Source organism: Lissotriton helveticus, chromosome 10 (genome assembly GCF_964261635.1).
Source record: "Lissotriton helveticus chromosome 10, aLisHel1.1, whole genome shotgun sequence".
NCBI lineage: Eukaryota > Metazoa > Chordata > Amphibia > Caudata > Salamandridae > Lissotriton > Lissotriton helveticus.
In genome coordinates, this window is record NC_136071.1 from 932,163,168 (window position 1) to 932,182,463 (window position 19,296).

Genomic DNA, 19,296 nt, shown 5'->3' on the forward strand with positions numbered 1-19,296 from the left:
GTGCGAGTTATGTCTGCTTTTCTAGAGAAAATGAATATGACCGGTCACAGCGAGGTGACTCAGTCAGTCAGAATATCTTTATTCGACTTATTAAAAGCCATACAAAGTGGAGAAAAAAATTAAAAACATTTCATACAAGGTTTTTTTCTTCCTTTTTCTTAAAAAACAGTAAATATAAATAGACAATTAAAAAGTTTTACAAACGGTTAAGAAAATATTACATTCAGAAAATGAGTATAAGTAATAAAACATTTGCTTTAAGGCGAATCTTGGCAGACAGCTTTCACCCTTGAGGCGGCTACCAGAAAATTAGCTATGCAAAAGGTGATGTGGGGATTGGGCAATAATTGTAAAAAGAGCAGGGCCGGTCTCACTTGAGTGAAGCCAGCCTCTTTAAGAATAGGGAACACATATTTTTTGCTTGGCTCTAAATACAACCCACAAAACATGACAAAATGCATTGTATCTTGTACAGAGAACTGGTCGCAGCTACAGGGCGGAGCTAATTCCGGCTTCTGCCAGCTTTTAAAAGAGCCTAAATAAAAATGTAACAAATTAAATCTAAACTTGGTTAAAAGGAACCTGTGGAAGGGAATTGTAACGAAACTGAGGTAAGGTGCAAGTGAAGATGAGTTAACAAGTAGGCAATGTTCCCTTACTGACGGTTTCGCCAATTCACATTCTTCACGGCGTGCTTCCTTCCTTCCCATAAAAGACTTTTTTACAAAATCGATATCATGAGCCTTAATGTTCTCAGGGGAGGAAAAAAGCTCCGGACGTCCCAGATCTAAGAATGCCTTAGCCAAATAGGCCAACCAAGGGATCTTATTAGATTTGTCCAGAGACAAGACGTCAGACATGATTTTATGATTTAAAGGAAGTTCTTCATTTGTCCACATTTTCAACCAAAAGATCAGAGGGGCCATGCTCAACGTGTCAGACAAAAAGTGTAGGCCCACTTCTTTGTGGATGGAGTAGGTTGGGGTCGACTGTGGTACAGAAAGCAGGGTTCTAATGAATCTATTCTCTGCTCTCTGGATTGATTCCAAATTTACATGCCCCCACAATGCGGAACCATATAGCGCAATGGCCACAGATTTGCTCTTATAGATATTTAACAGAGCTTCCATAGGCCTAGCCCCTAGCCTACCAGCAAAGCCCAAGAGTGCTGATGATGATCTAATAACAGCCAGCCTCTTTGCTCTTACCTGCGGACCCCAGGTCCCTTTCTGATCAAACAGTACGCCTAGATAGGGAAATGTAGATACCCTAGAAACAATGTCCCCCCTGCAAGTAAATGTTTTATTTCTCTTCTTACTGCACTCACGCCCCATCACCATTGTATGCGACTTAGTTACATTTACCTTAAGATCCAAATGCTCCATGAACGAACCAAAGGCATTCAAAAGGTGCTGAAGGCCAACACCCGTGCGAGCGATCAGTACGGCGTCATCCGCATACAGAAGCGCTGGGATTTTGACAGCTCCTGCATGCGGGACGTCGGCTTCCTGCTCCCCTAGGTGTGCGCCCAAGCCATTGATATAAATGGTGAAGAGCAAGGGGGCTAATATACAGCGAGGTGACTCGTTGTTTGTGGCTTTAATCTGTGAACCACTGGTTGTAGGGGGTGGGCACTGGCACTTAATTTTATGGACAGGGTCATATTTGTCATCATCAGACCTTGACCCAGAGCCACAGAGAGAGGCAGGTAGAGGAGAGAAGGGAAAGAGGAAGGTAGAAAAACAATGACAAATGGAGGACAAAGGGATAAAAAAAGAACAAACGATTGAAATAAGGAGTCATGATATGTAGAGGGGCGGAAGGAAGAGGTTTGAGGCGAAGTCAAGACTAGGGACCCTTGAAAGGAGACCAGACTTTGGTAACCAAAAACTGGGACAGGCCAGAAATAGAAGTAGGACTAATGTCTTCAGTCTTACTTGTATATCTGGCCTGTCTCAGACTGTCTCTAATCATGTTATATATGCGCACACAATGACAAGGCTACATTCAATATTGTATATGGCAGCTCCACCCTGAGCCCCCTGCCCTCCTCCCCACCCTGTCTCCCCTCTGCTGGAAGCATGCAGCCGACCTACTTCTGTGATGCCAACAGAAACAGATAAATTACCCCTTTTGTTTCAGTCTTCAGAGGCACATGTGAAATGAGAGCATACATTTGAATTTTCCTTTGATGAATTGCCTGAAAATTGACCCAAAAATTTTGGACATGCATTTAAAATGAAGAAAAGTGTCAGGATACCGGGACAATTCGCTGAAAGCTGTGACTGTCTGGGAAAATCCAGGACGTCTGGTCACCCACGCCATTCAGCAGCTTTGGCTGTGGTCTCCTAAGAAAACTTTAGGACCCTGCACTTAATTACAAACGAAGCACTGGCTTTAATTACAAAGACGTCAACATGCATGATGAATCTGGTACCCTCTTTGAATATTTATTTATCACAGACAAATCTAGACTTTAGGCACAAGGACAACAATGGAGTCCTCATCGCTCAGCTCCCCCACTCTGCCACCCACCGAAAAGCTCCACTATGTACAAAAGCATCTAGAATCGAATTTCATCCATGGGGTTAATATACAAACTTATTTGTGGTTCAATACACACCCTTCGTAAAATAATAGTATCCAACCAGAAGGATATCTTTGAACATTAAACATTAAATAGCTGGCTATAGGATCTATGCATGCAACACCTACATACACTGTTGGCAAAAGATTTTGAGAGGTATCATGGACTGCATCTCTCTTATTCAAATAGGGGTAAGAATTAAGCATTATTTAATTGGTTTGGTATGGAAACCTAAAACTGGTGGTTTGGCATGGATTTTAGATGAAAGGCCCCACTGGAGCAAAGATAGTGGAACATGCTTTAAAATGTCCCGAGGACAGAATGGTAGCTGGTCATCCTGAAACACTGACACATGTATCAACAACAACACAGAGAAATACCTGTGAAGTGTCATGACAATTGGAAGTAGAGTAGACAAACTCAGTGGTTTGAGGGCTATGTGGGAACTGAGCATTTGTTTGTCAACTCAGGGCATTATCTGCTAGACAATTTCTTTTTGATGAGAAGGCTACCGGGAAATGAGCAGAATTGTCCAATGGCCGTAGTGATCCTAATTTGGAGGGGAATTGTTGCTAAATTATATGCCTGAAATTGATCAAAGATTATAGCCTAGGCAATGATCTGTCTGACTTTGAAGTGGCTGCTATAGTGACCTGATTTCAAGCCACTCGTCAAAGTGAAGCCAATGGTTTAGTCCCTTGGACAGTAGGCCAGAAGCTGCAGAACTCAGAAGAAAAAAGATGGCACGTGCAGTGTATGCAAGGTTGATACCTAAGTCTAAAAGGGCCCTAATTGCTGGCTTAGCAAGGGAACCTGTGCTGTCTTATATACAAATTGCTGAAAGCCCTTCTATCACCTAGAGCGCGTGTGCTGCCAAAGAGAGGTCATCACAGGCAAAAAGAGGCTCAAGATAAGGGAGGCCACTGGGTTGTTTGTGTACTGGAAGGGTCGTCTCCTGTTCATTGAGTCTAAAGGCCCTGAAATGTTGGCCACCAGAATGGCTAGCCGTGCCCCAATGCCACAGCAGTTTCTCACTCTTACTGCACCAGTGATAAGAAGGAAGCTAATGCTGTCTATTTCGCATGGGGCTTCTCAAGAAAGTTGTGTCTGATGTCATATTCAACTATGGGCCTGATTAGGATGTCGGGCGGACGTGCGACGTGGGTTCAAGACCGGCCTGCCTCTAGTCGGCAGTCCCGAAAATGCCATTAAATTGCAACCACACATGGTGCGGTCGCATACTTCCATTTTTCCATGGGAGCTTGGGTTGCGGCCATAAACCAGCTGTAGCACAAGCTCCCATGGAGAAATAGGAGATTCTGTTAATGGTGTGGCAGGCACCTTGAGGTGCCTGCCACATGGTGCAGGGATTAACAGAGTGGCACCATAGGTGCCCCCTCAGCCCCAAACCGGAGGCCATCGTGTGATGCGGGCCCTGCTATTGGCCCCCAAAGTCGCTTTCAGACAGGCTTTCCATGTCGGAAAGCCTGACATGGAAAGTCTGTCGGAAACCGACATCATAAGCCCGACAGCGGACACGCCATCGTCAGGGCTTACAGTGGGGCCTCCAACTAGTCAACGGGCTCCCGTCGGAATCCAGCTGAAATGACCAGCAGTTTTAAATTCCAACCGCCTACATTGTTATTAGGCTGTCGGAATTGAAACCGGAGATGTCGATCGGAGGCTTTCTGACCGACATTATAATCGGACCCATTATGTCAATCTAGAAAAAGGCAACTGTATATCTTAACAACTTAACAAACTGCTGCAAATCACAAGCTCAATACAACTTATTAACGTTTCTAGGCTCCTAGAACCACAGGTTTCACTGAACTTATGCTTGTTTAATATTCAAAATTACATAGTACGTAATTATTTTTAAATGGTAAGTAAAGTAGTTAATATGTTTGATAAATTAAACTCATAAGATTCTTATCTGTGCACATTTTCACTGATGGGGTTTGTTTGTTGCTTCTTCAGTGAGTTGTTCCAGGAGTTTGGCTCCTGCCAGTTTATTGTCCCTACTTGCCTTGTGTGTGATTGCTAGTGCTATCCCCCTGAGAGCGTCCTTAAAAGCATCCCGTGTAAATTTATTTTGTGTCTTTAGGGTTATTCCCCATAATAAGTACGGATAGTTTCTATGAGCTCTCCTCTATTTTGTTTTTGAATAGACTCATTCATTTCTTCATGTGTGATACATGTTTGGTGTTTCCATCCTTCCCACTCTAGGTAAAGACGAGAGTGACCTGATATGCTGCGTCCAGCTGTACGTGCTCCAACCAATCTATCAAAAATGTATTGCTGAATAGAAGGAGTAATCCTTAGCACCTCGGTTTGTAAACCTCAATGTGTCATGTAGCCTTGATCAGTGAATCGGTATTTCAGTTTTTGGGGAAAAGCCTTAGCATGACACGCGGCTTGTGTGGTTCTGTATAGAATCTGGCTCCCGAGCCAGGTTTAGATTGCTTCCGACAAGTAGATCCCACAAAGTTTTCTTGCTGTGAGTTTTAGTTCTATATATTAATGAATGTAAAACATTCTCCACTGAGTTCTATATGTAGGATTAAATATCTCTCATTAGGGACTCTAATGACCATATGTTTGTCCACAACTAGTTTTCATTATAATAGAATACCCACCTCTACCAAATTCGTTTTTATCGAGGCCCAATACTGCTAGAGGTAATCTTTATACCATTTACGGAATGTATCTTCGCTCAGGAGGTGGATCCCCTTTAAGAAAATGACATCAGGGCCCGACTGCCCAAGATACCGCCATACCTTGTTATATTTGTTTGTAGTGTTGAGCCCCTTAACGTTCAGAGATCTTAAGGTGAATGTACCCGAGTGTATTTTGTTAGCAATATAGCTGTCAATCTGGGTACATTGTAAATGTTGCAAGAGGTGGACCTAGTTCTGTTTACTCAAGGAACTGGGAATGATAACACAACAACTATAACACCCAAAGAATTAAATCCATAAAATAACATTTCTTCAGCACATTCAACCCCAAAGACTCGATTTCACCCATGGCCGCAGTTGAAGTGCGAACTGTTTGGGTTTGAGAGTGCCTTTGTCTTTGTCTTCTGTATATATGTAAAAACTATACTCTTCTACCCGAGGGCCTCCCTTAGCCAAATCCTGCTAATGAATATTACTGAAAGTCTGCTGCTGTTAGTTGTTATGATTTACCCATGATTCTTTTAGATCCAATGTAGTCCTCCTACCTTACACTTATTCTTTTGATTTGTACTGTACCAAGAGCGCCTCGCCAAGCCTGTTCTTCTATGTTGTATGTCAACATTTGTATGGATCTAGTATCCTTCCCCAATAATCTTTATCTACTTGACCAATTGTGACATTCGGGCCTCTTGCGTGTGACTCGTTGTCTGTCTTCCAACCGGTGTTTCAAGTTTGAGCAACTTCTGTCTTTTATCTGGCAATTATATTGTGGTGTCCTGACCATTCCAGCAGAACTGTAGACCCTTCTGGGAATAATCATCTGTATTTAATCTGCTTTGCCATCAATTCTCTGGTGATGTCTTGAAAAGCTTTACAACTCAGTAGGGTAGCCACTGCCAAGTCCTGGTAAAAGGAGACTTCACTGTCTATAAAGTGGTTTGACTTTCTAGCTTCAGTCATTATCTTTTTTTTGTTGCAGATAACTCATATGTTTTACAACTATGTCTCTAGGCCTATTGCTTTTTCGTCCTAACCTATGGGCTCTTTTAATGGCAATGGTCGTATTGTTGTCCTCTTGAATTATGTCACAGAAGAGGTCACAAACCCATGATGTTATGTGTCGCCATCAAGATCGCCACCCGCACACACCACCAGCTGATCCGCACCACTAAAAGGACATCATTCAAAGAATGCCTGGACAACAACACCCACAACAGCAAGGAACTCTTCAGCATCGTCAAAGAGCTCTCCAACCACAGCGCTGGAAACAACGACATCACACCCTCGCAAGACCTCTGCGACTCACTCGCCTCCTTCTTCCACCGCAAGATCGCCGACATACACAACAGCTTCGACGCACCAACCACGCACCCAACCACCGAAACAACGCCCCCCACCACCACCCTCTGCAACTGGACCCCGGTCAGCACCGAAGACACCACCCGCACGATAAACACCATCCACTCCGGATCCCCTACCGACCCCTGCCCCCACCACGTCTTCAACAAGGCCGGCTGCATCATCGCACCCCAACTCCGGAACATCATCAACATCTCCTTCAACGCCCGCACCTTCCCGGAGAGCTGGAAGCATGCCGAGCTCAGCACCCTCCTGAAGAAATCGACAGCGGACCCCAAGGACCTCAAGAACTTCCGCCCCATCTCGCTCCTCCCTTTTCCTGCCAAAGTCATCGAGAAGACCGTCAACATACAGCTCACCGCCTTCCTCGAGACAAACGGATCCCTCGACCCCTCACAGTCTGGTTTCCGAGCCAACCACAGCACCGAGACCGCCCTCATCGCAGTCACCGACGATATCAGATCCCTGCTTGACAACGGGGAAACAGCTGCCCTCATCCTCCTGGACCTCTCTGCAGCATTCGACACAGTCTGCCACCGCACTCTAATACAGCGCCTCAGCAACATCCGAGTCCAAGGAAAAGCACTGGAGTGGATCACCTCGTTCCTCGCCGGAAGAACCCAGAGAGTCCGCCTCCCCCCGTTCCGATCCGCGGCCACCGAAGTCATCTGCGGCGTACCTCAAGGATCCCCGCTCAGCCCCACCCTCTTCAACGTCTACATGAGCCCCCTCGCAGCCATCGCACGCCAACACAACCTTAACATCATCTCATACGCCGACGACCCCCAGCTGATCCTCTCCCTCACCAACGACCCGGCCAACGCCAGAGCCAGCCTACACGAGGGAATGAAAGATGTCGCCGAATGGATGAAGAACAGCTGCCTGAAGCTGAACTCAGACCAGACGGAAGTCCTCATCCTGGGATCATCCCCCTCCGCCTGGGACGACTCCTGGTGGCCCCCTGCCCTGGGCACCACCCCCAAGCCAATGGACCACGCACAAAACCGAGGCTTCATCCTGGACTCCGCCCTCACAATGACCAGACAAGTCAACGCCGTATCGTCATCCTGGTTCAACACCCTGCGCATACTCCGTAAGATCTTCCGATGGATCCCCACAGAAACCAGGAAGACGGTAACCCAGGCACTCGTCACCAGCCGAATGGACTACGGCAACACCCTCTACACGGGAACCACTGCCAAACTACAGAAAAGACTTCAACGCATACAGAACGCCTCTGCACGACTCGTCCTGGACATCCCCTGCCACAACCACATCTCCGCCCACCTGAGAGACCTGCACTGGCTCCCCGTCAGCAAGAGGATCACGTTCAGACTCCTCACCCACGCACACAAAGCTCTCCACGACCTGGCCCTAAATACCTCAACAACCGCCTCACTTTCTACACGCCCACCCACCAGCTGCAATCGACCAGCCTCGCCCTCGCCACTGTACCACACATCTGCAGAGCCACCGCCGGAGGAAGATCCTTCTCCTACCTGGTGTCAAAGACATGGAACTCCCTCCCCATCCACCTACGGCTGACCCAGGACCATCTTTCTTCAGGAAGCAACTCAAGACCTTGCTTTTCGAGCAGTAACAGACCCCCCCTAACCCCCCCAGGGCCTTGAGACCCTTCCGGGTGAGTAGCGCGCTATACAAATTGTTCTGATTGATTGATTGATTGATTGATTGATTGATACTGTTGCTTCCTTTGGATTTCTTATGGGTATACTGCTTCTATACAAACGATTTTCAAGGTCTTCGTAATTTGATGTTGCCCATTGAGTTGAGATTCCATGCAACATAGTGTGGTGGCTATCAATAGTGTTACGTCAGTGACAGTATTGAGTTATGCTTTTGTAGATTACAGATGTTGGTCAAACACTCTTATGTGCGCTTTCAACTCTGTTATCTCTTTACAGAGTTCTGCTAATAGAATTTGTATGTTGCCTTTTCTTGGTTTGTCTACATCTGCTTTCAGGTTAGTGAAAGATGCCTTAAGGTCTTCTTTAGTCAATGTGCCTGTTGACATTGCCTCCATGATATCCACCAAAGGAGCATCAGGTGCTTGTATAGTTCTGGTATGCAGGAATTCTGTGATATTGCACTCTGTGGTTTTTGGTACCATGGTTGACACACAGGATAGACAGTGTTTCCCAATTGGTGACTCTCAAGGAGGTAATTGATCACCTGCAAATGTGTGTCACCATGAAAGTACACCCCTGATCTGAAAGGCCGGTGTCTCCGGGCCACCACCACTGATTGGTACCAACTATTTCACAACAGTATTTATCGGCAATTTCCACTGCAATTATAGCATCGGATATCGTATCGGGATCAACACCCATTTGAGTTCACATCACTAATCACCACCCTGCTTCATAGATTCGCTGCTTGGCTTTAGAAGCACAGTGCAACCGGCTGATTAATGCTGGCTACTCACCGACATTTGTGAAAGTTATGTCTCAGAGGCTTAGATTACTCTACATAATGTGCCGCTGCTCATTTAAATTGCCCTTTGTGCACCGAACTCCCACAGCAGCTCCTGGCAGGTTACCAGGCTGTTCATTCATTTTGGACTCTTTGCTCTTTAATTGTGCTGGGCACCACCTGCCATGCTACCTCTGTCCTACTCATGGTCCCCTTTTAAACTTTTCCACCACTAGGGGACAACAGGATCGCCTCTGTCAGTCCGCACCAATGGGGCTCAGGCTGGACTCCATCTTAGGGTTGAGGCTGTGGTAGCCGCACCTATCAGCGTCAGTAAAGATAGCCCTTATTCATCACATCCAGCAGTATAGGCTGCACCAAGAACTCCCATGTTGTGCTCCGAAGCCCCCGAATTCTCCACTAGATGTCCAGTATGTGGGGGAACTTAGGGGGCGGCTATGGTCGCTCTTGATGGCAGTATTCCTCCTCATGGCCGAGAAGGGCCAGAGCAGCATAAAGTCAATCTACTCTGGTGGCCCTCTTGGGGTAAATTCTGAAGATGTGGTGGGCCTTTTTACATATTCTTCTTTAACTTAATCCTAAGGAGACATGCAGTGAGCATGCAGTACCTTTAAATACCCAGGTAATTAATTTGGATTTATTTATTTAGGCCTGTGTAAAATAAGAGGAAAAACAATGGCTAGAGCTAGGAGAGGAGAAAAATACCTACTGGTGGGAATTGAAACTCATTTCTTTCAGGATATCTGGAGCTACAACAACAAGTCTTGGGGGGCAGATTTACAAGGTCTGGCGCATCTCTGCAAATCAGCAGGAATGCGCCAGAACACTTGCGCCACGCAAAACCACCCATGCGCCACCACTGATGCGCCGCGTTGTAAATCTGGCCATCTGTGGTGCACGGATGGGCAGATGCGTGTCGCACCCCCCGGTGTGAAGGCGGCGCATTGCTGGAGTCGTGTTGCAAACGCGACGCGGCTCCAGCAAGGCTGAGGGGGGTGCCCGATGCCTAACATGCTGCGTCCCTCCTTACGCCTGCTTCAAGCAGGCGCAGGGTTTTGACGCAGCATGGCCGTAAAAGTGACTCAGTGAAATCTTGTAGATTTCACTGTTTCACTTTTACGAGGTGCACCTGTGAGGGAATGCCCACCCTGCGCCGGAACGGCCACATGAAACCTGAATCAGGTTTCATGTGGCGCAGGGCTTTACAACGTGACGCATCTCCCTAGATGCGTCACGTTGTAAATACGGCGCACCATGGCGCATGGTTTACGCCGCCGCTGCGTCACAGAAGTGATGCTACGGCGGCGTAAATGTGTCGCAAGGGGCTTGTAAATCTGCCCCTTGGTGTGTTTAAATTCGAATCCTTAATTTGATCAATCGTGTATGAATCCATAAATGGTTCAATTGTGCACCATTGGCACATGGTAGTGCCAGCTCTGGAACATAAACGTCAGAATACTCTCTCTGATCAGAAAACCAATGGGTTACCAAATTTGCACCATAGGTGACAACGATTCAGGGGTTGGCCATTTGGCGACAAGTCCTTTCCTACGACAACAACTAAGGGCTGATTCAGAACCCCATCGAGTTTCCTGATACATGTGAAAGTAGCGACCTTGTCCCAGTTTCTAGTGGAGACGACCAAAAGTGCTGCAAAAAAACACAACTGACTACTAACTAAATATTGGCTTGACTCCTCGAATTAAATCATATCCGTCCGTCCGTCCATCCATCCATCCATCCATCCATCTATCTATCTATCTATCTATCTATCTATCTATCTATCTATCTATCTATCTATCTATCTATCTATCTATCTATCTATCTATCTATCTATCTATCTATCTATCTATCTATCTATCTATCTATCTATACTTTTAAGAAAGTTTCACTTAGTAATGAGCACTTTAGACATGTCAGATATAGTGAGTTAAAATAGTACAAATTTGACGAGGTATCTTAGGATTGATGGATTGAGTAAAATGCACAATGTACTTTCTATAAACTGATGTCAAATGGCATTTGAACTGACTGAATGTGCATAATTGTGGTATATTCTGATCAACGTATTTATTTATGTTGACAGAATATATCAGAAGGCTAAAATGCATAAAGAGAATAGAATAAAAAAATTACATCTATTCATAATCTTTTCATTGCAAATGTGAGACGATAAGAAAAATAATGGACAATGTACTTTACATGAAAACTTGTGTCCAAAATGCACTTTACACTATTTTATTTAAATTTGTTTTTATTGTTGCAGTAAGGTATTTCAGTACAGAATAGACAGTCCGCCGACGTGGCCTCAACATTCAGCCACGAACAGCTATGTGTGCAACGTTTTCTTGCTATATAGAACTGGTACACATAAACATGACTTCGGTGAATCAGTGCATTATAATCATGTAAAGGCTCCTGCAGGCTGAGAGGTGATGGGACGGTATCGCCATAGGGGCGATGAATAAGATCAGATGGGTACTTTCATGCCGTAACAGTGCCGAATCTGGATCTGTACTGTGCACATAACAGTGTTACCAGTGAACAGGGGGGTAACGGAACTGTGGGAGGGAAGCATGTAGGCGCTAGCAGGGTCTAAGTAGGGAGATAATGGCGGCGGGTGTCGAGGGGGGGGGGGGGAGAAACCCATGGCTGGCCGGACATGCGAGAGGTTGCCTAGGACGTGGGGGGTTATCTGGGTCCGACTCTGGGGTGGCTCACTTCAGGTCAAGGCTACCGGTCTTCTCGGGTGGGGGGAGGGGAAGGGTCAGGCGAGTCTCCAGCTTGCGTGGACTGGCGGAATCTGTGAAGGAGCATGGCCCATTCCATGGAGATGGGAAGTTTGCGCGCGCCCTTGGCTTCTTCTTCCCTTAAAGCATCTTCCTCCGCTGCCGCCCATTTGCTAACCGCCCCTTTCCATTGTGCTATGGGGGGACCCTCTGGGGATCGCCAGCGCATGGTTATACATCTATTGGCTAGTAGGAGCGCTAAAGACACGAAGCGCCTATGCACCGGTTCACGCTTAGAGATGTGGAGGATGCCTAATGCACTGGACTCCCAGGTGGCTAGTGTAGTGAGACCCGTGAGTTCCAGTAGTGTGTTGTGCACCCCCTGCCAGAAAGGTTGGAGATCGGGACAGTCCCAAAACATGTGACGGAAGTTCGCAGCTGGGGAACAGCATCTGGGGCACAAGAATGGCGTGGAGGGGTAGAACTTCTGCAATCGCGCTGGGGTGAGATATGCCCTGTGTAATATGTAATATTGAATATTTTTGAAGCGGGCGTTCCTAGAGACGCGTTTAGGGGCCTCAAGAGCTTTAGTCCACTCCGAGTCGTGCAGAACACGGCCTATGTCCTCTTCCCAAGTGGTACGTAGGGTCGTCAGGGGGGTGTATGAGAGTTCCCGGATGGATTTATATAGCCATGTGACCAGGTGGCGACCCACCCCCATATGTAGGATAGTATGTATTACTGGATGCGTGTCTGGCTCGCCATTTTGGAGATTGAAATGGGGTCGGTATCCGTCGAGCAGTTGCCTATACCTGAGGAATTGGCCTGGGGGGAGCCCGGATTCTGCGACCAGGCGGTCCAGCGGTTTCAACTGACCCTCCTCGAAGAGTGATTCTAGATCTGTGATGCCACAGCGGGACCAGTCGGCGAGTAGTGGGGCCGCAAAGTAGGAATCCTGCTTGGGGCCGCCTATTAGCGGCAGCAGCGGGGAGTATGGGGGTCTAGCGGGGGACAGCCGGTGTATCCGCAGCATACATCGGCGCGCTATCGTCACCTGGAGGGGGTAAGTGCGCCGTGGCTTGGTGCCCGGAAGGAGCAGACGGGTGAGTTCCGGAGTCGTGATTCTACCAGTAGGAGTAACCGTCTCCTGAGGGTAACGGTCCGCTGTCCAGTAGGACAGCCACTGGAGCTGTGCTGCGAGGAAATATGCCTCGAAGGATGGAGCTCCGAGTCCCCCCTGTGTTGTGGGGAGTTGTAGAGTTTTCAGGGCGACTCTGTGGCGGCCTGCTCCCCAGATGAGAGTTCCTAAGAGGGAATCAACGTCGCGAAAGAAGGATCTGGGTGGTATCACCGGCAGGTTCGTGAAATGGTAGAGGAGCCGGGGGAGCATCACCATTTTAGCAAGGGCTATCCGTCCAATCGGGGCCAGTGGTAATTTATTCCAGAAGGCTACCGTCGGGCGCAAACTCTCGAGTACCTTGCGGTGGTTGCCTTCAAAGATGTCCGTCGGAGAATGGTATAAGCGGACGCCGAGGTATCGGGGAGCTTCCGTGGACCATGAAAGCCTATGTGGTCCAAGGTCGATGTCTCGGGGGGGCAGGTCCGGGTGTAGGGGGTAAACCGTGGACTTGTCCCAGTTGACTTGTAGACCCGAGGCAGTTGCAAAGTCCGCCAATGTGGCCCCTATGGGGGTTAGGTCCATTTCAATGTCTCGGACATATATGAGGAGATCATCCGCGTACATGGACACACAATGGGTCCCGTCTGCAAGCGGTACTCCCCAGTCCACACCCTCCCGACGCAGCCGAACCGCCAGCGGCTCGACTGCTAGCGCGAACAAGAGGGGCGACAAGGGGCAACCTTGTCTTGTGCCTCGTCGGACTGCAAACGCCGGTGAGATACGATTCCCCATACGTACTCGAGTAGTGAGGTCGGTGTATAGGAGGCGGGTATATGCCATGAGCGTCGGGCCGAGATTAAGGCGCCGCAGGACCGAAAATAGGTAGGGCCAGGTGAGGGTGTCAAACGCCTTCTCCAGGTCCATAATGAGGCAGGCAGCGCGGGGAAATCTGTCGCGTACCTGATCTTGGATATGGAAGACTCGGCGGAGGTTCTGGGAGGTATTCCTCCCGGGGACGAAGCCGCATTGGTCGGGGTGGACCAGCGGGCGTATGACCTGCGCATAACGATCAGCTAGGATCTTCCCCAGGATCTTACAATCAGCCGACAGGAGTGTGATAGGCCGGTATGACCCCATGAGAAGCGGATCTCTGTGGGGCTTAAGAAAGGTGACAATCACGGATTCCCGCAGCGACTGGGGCAGTTTCCCCAAGTGGAGTGACGCCCCGAACACCCGTGACAGACGGGGAACCACCAGGGGAGAGAATGTTGCGTAGTATTCTAGTGGGAAGCCGTCCAGTCCCGGTGCTTTATTTCGGGACATGGCGCGTATCGCTTGGGTGATGTCAGAGGGAATTATCTTGGCGTCGAGCGTGCGCTTGTCGGAATCCGATATCGTGGGCAGCGTCAGAGGGTCTAAGAACTGATCCGCGGTAAACGGGGTACAGCATGCCGGGGCTTCGTACACTCGTGTATAATGGCGTTGGAATGCTAGGAGAATCTCAGCTTGTGATTGCACCAGTACACCCTCCGGGTTGAGAATGTCCGTGATCGGCTTGATTTCGGTGTCCTGCTTCGCCATCCAGGCCAGAAGCGCCCCGGTTTTGTCTCTGTCTTTGTGCACCCGAGAGGCGTATGCCCTGAAATTATACTTACGGAGGTCAGCGCAGGCAGTTTGATATTCCGTTTTGGCCTCTGCCGTAAGTACGGCGTGTTCCTCCGAGTCGTCAGGCCGTTTGGTGAGAGCAGCTAGAGCTTGTTCCGTCGTTAAGAGCGACCGTTCTAAGGTGCGGCGGACCCCCACTATCTGTTTGATGCATTCTCCCCTTGCCACCACTTTATATGCGTCCCACTCCACTAGTACCGATGACGTCGTGTTCTCATTGTGTATAAAGTAGTCGCGTATGCTGGTTTTGTGCGCGTCCCTGAAGACCGGGTCCGTTAGGCAGTCTCTGGGGAGGCGCCAGGTGGGGACCGGTGGATGCGGGGGGCGCCAGGTGAGCCGTATTATGTGGGCATCATGATCTGAGAGGATCCGTCCCAGGTAATCTGTAGATGTAACCTTAGGGAGGATCGGAGCAGAGCAGAGGAAACGGTCTAGGCGGACCCGAAGGTTGTGTGGAATCGAGTGGAAGGAGTAGATGCGAGCCAGTGGGTGTAGGTGTCGCCATGCATCAGTGAGCGCCCAGTGTGTGGTCCATGCCTTGAAGAGGGCCGCCTGCCGGGGGTCCGGGGAGTGCGTGGGGGGAGGATGTGAGCGGTCCAGCGAGGGGTCTAGTGTGCAGTTAAAGTCGCCTCCCAGCACCCATGGGACTGTGGTGAACTGGGCCAGGACGCCCGTAAGGTGATCCCAGAACCGGTCCTGATCCGTATTAGGGGCGTATATGCTGCCAAGAAGTACCCCTTGCCCATCAAGAATTCCCTCCAGAAGCGCGTATCTGCCCTCTCTATCTACTATTCGCCGGAGCGCCCGGAAGGGAGTACCAGGTCTCACCCAAATTAATGCGCCGCGTGCGAACGCTGAATATTGCGTGGCGCAGATGGTCCCTCTCCATTTAGCTTGTAGGCGAATGAGTTCAGTAGCGTTAATGTGCGTCTCTTGTAAGAACGTTATGTTGGCCGCCATGCGCCGTATGTAGGAGTATACAGAGTAGCGCTTGCTGGGCGTGTGTAGGCCCCGTACATTTAGTGTAAGGATACTAACGTCAGAGTGGGGGACAGCCATTTCTAGGGTGACGTGTTTGGGGGAGGGGCACCTCTACAGTTCCCGTGTGCCGTCCATGTGTGCGTGTCGTATATGTTCCTGCGCGCCAAGCTTCCTTAAACGTGGGGGGGGGACTGGGGAGGTGAACAGCAACTAGAACTTCGGGTGGGTAACCGTCCCAATACTGAGGATACGTCACTGGGGGTTGCATATCCAAACTAGTGTCCCACTAGGGGAAAAAAGTCAATAGAAGTTTGCGGGGGTGGCAGCATGTGTCGTTGCTGGGCCTGTGCGCGGGTCGGGCTCTAGTAGGAGAAGTATCTATCGCTCGCTGGCGCTTACATTTATCTGGTAGAGCAGTCTAGGCTTCTAGACGTCGCGCATCATCACAGGCATTCAAGAAAAGGATATGTCAGGTGACAGTTCAGTTGTTCACGAGGAAGTGACAGGTTGGCTGGTTAGGGCAGCGTCCAGTGTGTGTGCCACAACAAGGGGGGAGGAGATCGGGCCCAATCCCGACATAGTTCCATCGCTGTCCCGATCTTTCTCTGGGGTGAATAGGTGTGGCTGACCTTCCAAGTCCGAAGCCGGGGGTGACGAATGTAGTTCAGTGACCGCCCGCAGGGCGTCTCGTCGTTCCTGCATGATTTGGGTGAGATCGGGTGAGCCCGCTGGGGAGGACGTCTGGCTCTTGGGGTGGCCAGAGCGCTCATGGTTAGCGCCACGTTTCCTGGGCCGTCTGTAGTCAGTATTGCGCGCCTTCCGGGGTCCGGGCTTAGGGATCAGCGGGCAATGAAATTCGGTCCAGTCCTGTGCGTCTGCCGCCGTGTCGAAGAAGAGGGCTTTCCCTTTGTGGATCACCTTGAGGCGGGCAGGGAACAGCAGGGAATATTGAAGATCGTTTGCGTGGAGGCGCCTCTTGACTTCTAGAAACGTGGATCGACGCTGTTGAACCTCCCTGGCATAGTCTGGGAACACCATAACGTGTTGGTCCTCCACCTGTAGGGGGCCCGCCGTCCGGGCCGCACGAAGCACTGTATCCCGATCTCGGAAGTGCAGAAACTTGGCCAGCATGGGCCGCGGGGGAAGACCAGGTTTGGGCGCCCGGGCCGGGACCCTGTGTGCCCTCTCGATGGAGAAGTATGGCGACCGGTCACAGTCCGGGGTGAACGATTTAGTCCAGGATTCCATGTAGGTCAGAGGGTCCGAATTTTCAATCCCCTCCGGTAGGCCCAGGACGCGAATGTTGCAGCGTCTCGAGCGCCCCTCCAAATCCACTGTGCGTTCCTCCAGGGTCGCCACGCGGCGTAGGATCTCCTGCATGTCTGCTGCCTGCGATTGCACCGTTGGTTGCAATTCAGTCACGACCCGCTCACCCTCCTTCACTCTATCCGCCAGTTTACGGTGTTCATCTCGGATTAGGCTAATGTCTGTTGCCAGGGTGCCCAATCTCTCCTCCATCGAGAGGCGAGACATTTCTATTGCTGCCAGCACCTGGTCCAGCTTCGTTGATAGCGTAGGGTCGGCTTGCGACGTATTGGACTGTCTCCATGCCCTCGTCTGGGGGGGGCATCTTCTCGACAGCCGTTTCCGGGACTGTCGTCCCCTGGGTGCTCCTCGGCTTCCCCATGGGTGCTGTTGAGGGGAAGAGGGGGGGTGTCCCCTCGGTCGTCGCGTGTCCTGCGGGTGGTAGGTCGTCGCCACGTGGTATCGGTGGGTGAGTGGTCCGCCACTCCGGTTCCTCCGGGTCCAAGGCGAGGTTCGTTTCACCCCGGGGGGCCACCACCAAGGGCGTCAAGGGTGGTAAGCGGTTTCCGGGGTCGGTGGATTCGACCGTGTGGGGGTCTCTGCACTCCACGGGGCGGGGGCCAGTGTCCGCGCTGACCGGCAGGGCAAGGTCGGGTGGCGTGGGCTAGGGGAGGCGCTGACAATGTCTTCAATGCAAGTGGAATGCTCTCGTCCCCAGAGCGGGACTCGTGGCTGTTCCCGGTGTCAGGCCTGCACAGGCGCCATGTCAAGGTCAGGCACTCGGATTCACTGGGCAGTTCGTACCTGTGAGTGCGACCTGGGTGTTCTGGTCGGGTGGCAGCGTGCTCTGTGGCTGTCCTCGTGGGTGGACGTGAAAAGGGGGCCGCCGGGGTGTCGACTTGAGATCCTCGGGGAGCAGGAGGGGAAATGGCAGCACAGCACTCACCGATGGCAGTGGCGGGTTCTCCGAAGCGCTCAGCTCCGTGTGAGTGGCGGCCCTCCTGTAGTCCGCGATGGCAAGCTGTCAGGGTTTGAGGGCTGATTCAGGCTTCTGGCAGGGAAACAGCTCCGAGGCGTCGGAGCCCCGGGGTGGCGGCCGCCATCTTGGGAGCCGGGGCCCCGGGGTGAAAGAGGGCTCCGTTCGGTGTTTTTGCCCTCGCAGGGGTGGCTCCCGGTCGTCGGCTGGTCGAGCTCTCTGGGGCCGTTGTGCAGGGATCCAGCGCCCGGGGGTTCAAGGGTCCGAGGCTGAGGCGCCGCAGTCAGGATCTCCGGGGGTGGGGCGGGAGAGACCACCATTCACCGCCCACAATGAGGGCGTCGGACACCTGGGATGGTCTGCTCCGCATCGGTGGCGTGCACGCCGGCCTCTCGTGGTTAGCGGTGACAGGCCGTCCGGGTTCGGGAGCCGATCAGGCGTCTGGTGGGTGTCCAGCCTCTATGCATCGGAGCCCCGGGGCGGCGGCCGCCATCTTGCGTGTCAGGGCTCCGGAGTGTAGAGAGGCGCCATGCAACAAGCCCCTCCGTGGGCCAACGTCGTCCCTCTTGCAGGGTCCTCTGTGGCCGCTGCTGGTCGCGTCGTCAGGTACCGTTGTCCAGGGAGTCGGGTCTCGGCGGCTCACAGATCCGCAGGTTCAGGTAGCGCCCGCCATTTTCCAGGGTCGGCGTCCCTCGGACCCGGCAGGATACAGCTCGGCTAGTGTTGTCCGCCCGTTGTAATTGCTGATCACTCGGGGGGTGCCCCAGTGTGCGGGGGCATCCCGAGCGTTGATGCGGGCAGGTTGAGGCTCCCAGCGATCACGGGAACTGGGCAAGATGCTAGCCCGATCGCGGAGCCTCAGCAAGACACAGCCGCCATCGTGGCTTGCTAAGCCACGCCCCAAATGCACTTTACACTATATTGTGATTTCAGGAAATTTTAACAAATACACTTGGAATAACTGATTCTTACTTTGAGAAATGGAAAATAATCATAAGAAGCTAGAAATAGCTTCCTTAGCTCTCCAGGTACATTTAATTTATTTTACTTCCTTTTCGTTTGCCCCTTAGCCCCACTGGTACATTATACTCCATCAAACTATATTTTAAAAGTGACTAACATCTTTGTCACAAGAAATAAGACATATCTGGCATTACATTTGGATGTATATATTATATCATATTTTGGATATTTCTTTACACATGTTTGAAGCATTTTAATGCTCAATCAAAGTTCTGCCTCTTTTGTAATTGAATATATTGACAAAATAACTTTATTTTAAAAACTTTTGATTCACCTTGAAACGTATTGTCAGAATGTAGTTTTATAAAGTGATGCATTGTACTTTACAGGGATTAAAAATGATGATCATGAATTGCCAATAATAAAATGAAGACTCACAGTCAAGTCAGTCTTGTATATTAAACAGTAATGAGGGA

At 50.3% G+C, this 19,296-nt stretch overlaps 1 protein-coding gene across 2 annotated transcripts in view; it reads right to left on the bottom strand.

Annotated features, from left to right (window-relative positions):
- The window catches only part of ADAM22 (ADAM metallopeptidase domain 22), a 1,243,161-nt gene that overhangs the window by 593,957 nt on the left and 629,908 nt on the right, over positions 1–19,296 (bottom strand). The window lies entirely within an intron of this gene.